This window comes from Loxodonta africana, chromosome 19, assembly GCF_030014295.1.
Source record: "Loxodonta africana isolate mLoxAfr1 chromosome 19, mLoxAfr1.hap2, whole genome shotgun sequence".
NCBI lineage: Eukaryota > Metazoa > Chordata > Mammalia > Proboscidea > Elephantidae > Loxodonta > Loxodonta africana.
In genome coordinates, this window is record NC_087360.1 from 60,832,822 (window position 1) to 60,841,350 (window position 8,529).

The window sequence follows — 8,529 nt, forward strand, 5'->3', positions numbered from 1 at the left end:
GAAATGGTAATCAAAAAACTCCCAACAAAAAAAAAGCCCTGGCCCGGATGGCTTTACTGCAGAGTTCTACCAAACTTTCAGAGAAGAGTTAACACCACGACTACTAAAGGTATTTCAAAGCATAGAAAATGACAGAATACTACCTAACTCATTCTATGAAGCCACCATATCCCTGATACCAAAACGAGGTAAAAACATCACAAAAAAAGAAAATTACAGACCTATATCCCTCACGAACATAGATGCAAAAATCCTCAACAAAATTCTAGCCAACAGAATTCAACAACATATCAAAAAATTGATCCACCATGACCAAGTTGGATTTATACCAGGTGTGCAAGGCTGGTTTAATATTAGAAAAACCATTAATGTAATCCACCATATAAATAAAACAAAAGAGAAAAACCACATGATCTTATCAATTGATGCAGAAAAGGCATTTGACAAAGTCCAACACCCATTCATGATAAAAACTCTCACCAAAATAGGAATTGAAGGAAAATTCCTCAACATAATAAAGGGCATCTATACAAAGCCAACAGCCAACATCACTCTAAATGGAGAGAGCCTGAAAGCATTTCCCTTGAGAACAGGAACCAGACAACGATGCCCTTGATCACCACTCTTATTCAACATTGTGCTAGAGGTCCTAGTCAAAGCAATTAGGCTAGACAAAGAAATAAAGGGCATCCAGATTGGCAAGGAGGAAGTAAAATTATCTCTATTTGCAGATGACATGATCTTATACACAGAAAACCCCAAGGAATCCTCCAGAAAACTACAGAAACTAATAGAAGAGTTTGGCAGAGTCTCAGGTTATAAGATAAACATACAAAAATCACTTGGATTCCTCTACATCAACAAAAAGAACATCTAAGAGGAAATAACCAAATCAGCACCATTCACAGTAGCCCCCAAGAAGATAAAATACTTAGGAATAAATCTTACCAAAGATGAAAAAGACCTATACAAAGAAAACTACAAAGTACTAGTGCAAGAAACTAAAAAGGACCTACTTAAGTGGAAAAACATACCTTGCTCATGGATAGGAAGACTTAACATAGTAAAAATGTCTATTCTACCAAAAGCCATCTATACATACAATGCACTTCCAATCCAAATTCCAAAGACATTTTTTAATGCGATTGGGAAACAAATCACCAACTTCATATTGAAGGGAAAGAAGCCTCGGATAAGTAAAGCATTACTGAAAAAGAAGAAAGTGGGAGGCCTCACTCTACCTAATTTTAGAACCTATTATACAGCCACAGTAGTCAAAACAGCCTGGTACTGGTACAACAACAGGCACATAGACCAATGGAACAGAATAGAGAACCCAGATACAAATCCATCCACATATGAGCAGCTAATATTTGACAAAGGCCCAGTTTCAGTTAATTGGGGAAAAGATAGTCTTTTTAACAAATGGTGCTGGCATAACTGGATATCCATTTGCAAAAAAATGAAACAAGACCCATACCTCACACCATGCACAAAAACTAACTCCAAGTGGATCAAAGACCTAAACATAAAGACTAAAACGATAAAGATCATGGAAGAAAAAATAGGGACAACGTTAGGAGCCATAATAAAGGGCATAAACAGAATGCAAAACATTACCAAAAACGACGAAGAGAAACCAGATAACCGGGAGCTCCTAAAAATCAAACACCTATGCTCATCTAAAGACTTCATCAAAAGAGTAAAAAGACCACCTACAGACTGGGAAAGAATTTTCAGCTATGACATCTCTGACCAGCGCCTGATCTCTAAAATCTATATGATTCTGTTAAAACTCAACCACAAAAGGACAAACAACCCAATCAAGAAGTGGGCAAAGGATATGAACACGCACTTCACTAAAAAAGATATTCAGGCAGCTAAAAGATACATGAGAAAATGCTCTCGATCAGTAGCCGTTAGAGAAATGCAAATTAAAACTACGATGAGATTCCATCTCACTCCAACAACGCTGGCATTAATCCAAAAAACACAAAATAATAAATGTTGGAGAGGCTGTGGAGAGATTGGAACTCTTATACACTGCTGGTGGGAATGTAAATTGGTACAACCACTTTGGAAATCTATCTGGCATTTTCTTAAAAAGTTAGAAATAGAACTACCATACAACCCAGAAATCCCACTCCTCGGAATATATCCTAGAAAATAAGAGCCTTCACACAAACAGATATATGCACACCCATGTTTATTGCAGCTCTGTTTACAATAGCAAAAAGCTGGAAGCAACCAAGGTGTCCATCAAGGGATGAATGGGTAAATAAATTGTGGTATATTCACACAATGGAATACTACGCATCAATAAAGAACAGTGATGAATCTGTGAAACATTTCATAACATGGAGGAACCTGGAAGGCATTATGCTGAGCGAAATGAGTCAGAGGCAAAAGGACAAATATTGTATAAGACCACTATTATAAGATCTTGAGAAATAGTATAAACTGAGAAGAACACATACTTTTGTGGTTACGATGGGGGGAGGGAGGGAGGGAGGGAGAGGGTTTTTTACTGATTAATTAGCAGATAAGAACTGCTTTAGGTGAAGGGAAGGACAACACTCAATACATGGAAGGCCAGCTCAATTGGACTGGACTGGACCAAAAGCAAAGAGGTTTCTGGGATAAACTGAATACTTCAAAGGTCAGCGGAGCAAGGGCGGGGGTTTGGGAACTATGGTTTAACGGGACTTCTAAGTCAATGGGCAAAATAATTCTATTATGAAAACATTCTGCGTCCCACTTTGAAATGTGGCGTCTGGGGTCTTAAATGCCAACAAGCGGCCATCTAAGATGCATCAATTTGTCTCAACCCACCTGGATCAAAAAAGAATGAAGAACACCAACGTCACATGATAACTGTGAGCCCAAGAGACAGAAAGGACCACATGAACCAGAGACTTACATCATCCTGAGACCAGAAGAACTAGATGGTGCCCGGCCACAACCGAAGACTGCCCTGACAGGGAGCACAACAGAGAACCCCTGAGGGAGCAGGAGATCAGTGGGGTGCAGACCCCAAATTCTCATAAAAAGACCAGACTTAATGGTCTGACTGAGACTAGAGGAATCCCGCCGGTCATGGTCCCCAAACCTTCCGTTGGCTCAGGACAGGATCCATTCCTGAAGACAACTCACCAGACATGGAAGGGACTAGACAATGGGTTGGAGAAAGATGCTGATGAAGAGTGAGCTACTTGTATCAGGTGGACACTTGAGACCGTTTTGGCATCTCCTGTCTGGAGGGGAGATAGGAGGGTAGAGAGGGTTAGAAACTGGCCAAAGGGTCATGAAAGGAGAGACTGGAAGGAGGGAGTGGGCTGACTCATCAGGGGGAGAGTAAGTGGGAGTATGGAGTAAGGTGTATATAAGCTTATATGTGACAGACTGACTTGATTTGTAAACATTCACTTAAAGCACAATAAAAATCATTAAAAAAAAAAAAAAAAAAGCTCTGGTCCGGACGGCTTCACTGCAGAATTCTACCAAACTTTCAGAGAAGAGTTAACACCACTACTACTAAATGTATTTCAGAGCATAGAAAACGATGGAATACTACCAAACTCATTGTATGAAGCCACCGTATCCCTGATACCAAAACCAGGTAAAGGCACCACAAGAAAAGAAAATTATAGACCTATATCCCTCATGAACATAGATGCAAAAATCCTCAACAAAATTCTAGCCAATAGAATTCAACAACATAGCAAAGAAATAATTCACCATGATCAAATGGGATTCATACCATGTATGCAGGGATGGTTCAACATTAGAAAAACAATTAATGTAATCCACCACATAAATAAAACAAAAGACAAGAATCACATGATTTTATCAATTGATGCAGAAAAGGCATTTGACAAGTTCAACACCCACTCAAGATAAAAACTCTCAGCAAAATAGGAATAGAAAGAAAATTCGTCAACATAATAAAGGGCATTCATACAAAGCCAACAGCCAACATCATCCTAAATGGAGAGAGCCTGAAAACATTCCCACTGAGATCGGGAACCAGACAAGGATGCCCTTTATCACCACTCTTATTCAACATTGTGCTGGAAGGCCTAGCCAGAGATTGGCTAGATAAAGAAAAAAAGGGCATCCAGATTGGCAAGGAAGAAGTAAAAGTATCTCTATTTGCAGATGACATGATCTTATACACAGAAAACCTTAAGGAATCCTCAAGAAAACTACTGAAACTAATAGAAGAGTTCAGCAGATTATCAGGATACAAGATAAACATACAAAAATCAGTTGGATTCCTCTACACCAACAAAAAGTTCATCGAAGAGGGAATCACCAAATCAATGCCATTTACAGTAGCCCCCAAGAAGATAAAATACTTAGGAATAAATCTTACCAGAGATGTAAAAGACTTACACAAAGAAAACTACAGTACACTTCCTCAAGAAACCAAAAGAGACATACGTAAGTGGAAAAACATACCTTGCTCGTAGACAGGAAGACTTAACGTTATAAAAATGTCTATTCTACCAAAAGCGATCTATACATTTAATGCAATTTAGATCCAAATCCCAACAACATTCTTTAAATGAGATGGAGAAACAAATCACCAACTTCATATAGAAGGGAAAGAGGCCCTGGATAAATAAGGCATTACTGAAAAAGAAGAACAAAGTGGGAGGCCTTACTTTACCTGATTTTAGAACCTATTATACCCCCACAGTAGTCAAAACAGCCTGGTAATGGAACAACAACAGATACCTGGACCAATGGAACAGAATTGAGAATCCAGACATAAATCCATCCACATATGAGCAGTTGATATTTGACAAAGGCCCCAAAATAGTTAAAATGGGGAAAAGACAGTCTTAACAAATGGTGCTCGCATAACTGGATATCCATCTGCAAAAAACATGAAACAAGAGCCATACCTCACGCCATGCACAAAAACTAACTCAAAATGGATCAAAGACCTAAATATAAAATCTGAAACGATAAAGATCATGGAAGAAAAAACAGGGACAATGTTAGGAGCCCTAATACATGGCATAAACAGTATACAAAACATTATAAGGGATGTAGAAGAAAAACTAGATAACTGGGAGCTCCTAAAAATCAAACACCTACACTCATCCAAAGACTTCACCAAAAGAGTAAAAAGACTACCTACAGACTGGGAAAAAGTTTTTAGCTATGACATTTCTGATCAGCACCTGATCTCTAAAATCTACATGCTACTGCAAAAACTCAACTGCAAAAAGACAAATAACCCAATTAAAAAATGGGCAGAAGATATGAATAGACACTTCACTAAAGAAGACATTCAGGTAGCTAACAGATATATGAGGAAATTCTCACGATCATGAGCCATTAGAGAAATGCAGATCAAAACTACAATGAGATTCCATCTCACTCCAACGAGGCTGGCTTTTAATCCAAAAACAAAAAATAATAAATGTTGGAGAGGCTGTGGAGAGATTGGAACACTTCTACACTGCTGGTGGGAATGTCAAATGGTACAGCCACTTTGGAAATTGATTTGGCGCTTCCTTAAAAAGCTAAAAATAGAACTACCATATGATCCAGCAATCCCACTCCTTGAAATATATCCTAGAGAAATAAGAGCCTTTACATGAACAGATATATGCACACCCATGTTTACTGCAGCACTGTTTACAATAGCAAAAAGATGGAAGCAACCAAGGTGTCCATCAACGGATGAATGGATAAATAAATTATGGTATATCCACACAAGGGAATACTATGCATCGATAAAGAACAATGATGAATCTGTGAAACATGTCATAACATGGAGGAACCTGGAAGACATTATGCTGAGTGAAAGTAGTCAGTTGCAAAAGGACAAATATTGTATAAGATCACTATTATAAGAACTTGAGAAATAGTTTAAACTGAGAAGAAAACATTCTTTTGTGGTTACAAGAGTGGGGAGGGAGGGAAAGTGGGAGAGTGGGAGAGGGGCATTCACTAATTAGATAGCAGATAAGAACTACTTTAGGTGAAGGGAAAGACAGCACATAATACAGGTGAGGTCAGCACAACTGGACTAAATCAAAAGCAAAGAAGTTTCCTGAATAAACTGAATGCTTTCGAAGGCCAGCGTAGCAGGGGTGGGGTTCTGGGGACCATGGTTTCAGGGGACATCTAAGTCAACTGGCATAATAAAATCTATTAAGAAAACATTTGGCATCCCACTTTGGAGAGTGGAGTCTGGGGTCTTAAACGCCAGCAAGTGGCCATCTAAGATGCATCAATTTGTCTCAACCCACCTGGATCAAAGGAGAAGGAAGAACACCAAGGACACAAGGTAATTACGAGCCCAAGAGATAGAAAGGGCCACATAAACCAGAGACTACGTTAGCCTGCGACCAGAAGAACTAGAATGGTGCCTGGCTACAACCAACGACTGCCCTGACAGGGAACACAACAGAGAACCCCTGAGGGAGTAAGAGAGCAGTGGGATGCAGACCCCAAATGCTTGTAAAAAGACCAGACTTAATGGTCTGACTGAGACTGGGGGGACCCCGGTTGTCATGGCCCCCAGACCTTCTGTTCGCCCAGGGCTGGAACCATTCCCAAAGCCAACTCTTCAGACAGGGATTGGACTGGACAATTGTTTGGAGAGAGATGCTGGCGAGGAGTGAGCTTCTTGGGTCAGGTAGACACCAGAGACTATGTTGGCCTCTCCTGCTTGGAGGGGAGATGAGAGGGTAGAGGGGGTTAGAAACTGGTGAAATGGACACGAAAAGAGAGAGTGGAAGGAAAGAGTGGGCTGTCTCATTAGGGGAGAGCAATTGGGAGTGTGTAGCAAGGTATATGTAGGTTTTTGGGTGAGAGACTGACTTGATTTTTAAACTTTCACTTAAAGCACAATAAAAATTTTTAAAAAAGGCATTACACACATAAGCATTCACATGTACGCACATATATGTGTTTAACATGTGTGTATGCGTGCATAAACACTTTTTTATTATAAAATTGTTTATATTCATTGCAGAAACATAGGCAGAAGAATAAAAAGAAAAATGTGTCCCATCACCTAAAAGCTGTGGCTATTGCCATTTGATGTATTTTCTAGGGAATCAAGTAAAATCTTGCCAAAAGCAAAAATTTTCAGCGATTCAGATTATATTTGAGCAACAATGTTAGAACAGTATTTAGAAGTTTGTCTTTACAAGTATGTGACCACATTTCATTCCTCAAACCTACTTGGGGGTAATCATTTAAATTTGTGTCTTATGGTGGCATATTCGATTTCTGGCTAACCATCTACTACCTCATAAGATCTCCCCAGGTCATCTCATTTCTTCCCCTGACCCTTCTACAATTGCCTTCCCCTCTAACCTGATCTACTCTAAGTAGAGTGAGAAAAAGATGGCAGTTGTCAAAAAGCTTAAGTTCTCCTCCCACTTGTCACTAACTAATCGTGTGACCCTAAGTGAGTTACTTCACTTTGCCATCTTTAAAATGAAGAGTTTGGTTCAGATGATTTTAAGTTCCTTACCAGACCTAACTTTGTAGTGTTCCATTATTAAATATATTCAGGCCAGAGTATAAATGCCTGATACCCCTGGTCTCCCAGAAGAAATTGTATTTTAAAGGTTCTCTTTTCTTTTTAGCCTAGTAATTTGATTATACATCCACTTATTCTTTTATATATTCATTCAACAAATATTTGCTAAGTATCTGCTATATAGTCTGTGAGAGCCAAAATATGACCTTGAGTATATCCTACCTGAATTTGGAGACCATCTCAAGAATAGATTTGACACATTGAACACTAATGACCGAAGACCAGACGAGTTGCAGAATGACATCAAGGACATCATACATGAAGAAGAAAAAGGTCATTAAAAAGACAGGATAGAAAGAAAAGACAAAAATAGATGTCAGAAGTGACTCTTAACGTTGCTCTTGAACACAGAGTAGATAAACAGAAAGGAGTAAACGATGAAGTAAAAGAGCTGAACAGAAGATTTCAATGGGCAGCTGGAGAAGACAAAGTAAAGTACCATAATGAAATATGTAAAGACTGGAAATATAAAACCAAAAAGAAGAATGTGCTCGGCATTTCTCAAGCTGAAAGAACTCAAGAAAAAATTCAACCCTCCAGTTGCAGTATTGAAGGACTCTATGGGGAAAATACTAACTGACGCAGAAAGAAGATGGAAAGTATATATAGTTACTGTACCAAAAAGAATTGGTTGATGTTCAACCATTTCGTGAGGTGGCATACAATCAGGAATCAATGGTACTGAAGGAAGAGGTTCAAGCCGCACTGAAGGCACAGGTGAAAAACAAGACCTCAGGAACTAACGGAATACCAAGTGAGATGTTTCAACAAACAGATGCAGTGCTGGAAGTGCTCACTTGTCTATGCCAAGACATTTGGAAGAGAGCTACCTGGCCAATCAACTGGAAGAAATCAACATTTGTACCCATTCCAAAGAAAGGTGATTCAAAAGGCTGCAGAAATTATTGAACAATATCATTAATATCACACACAAGTAAAATTTTGCTCAGGAGCAT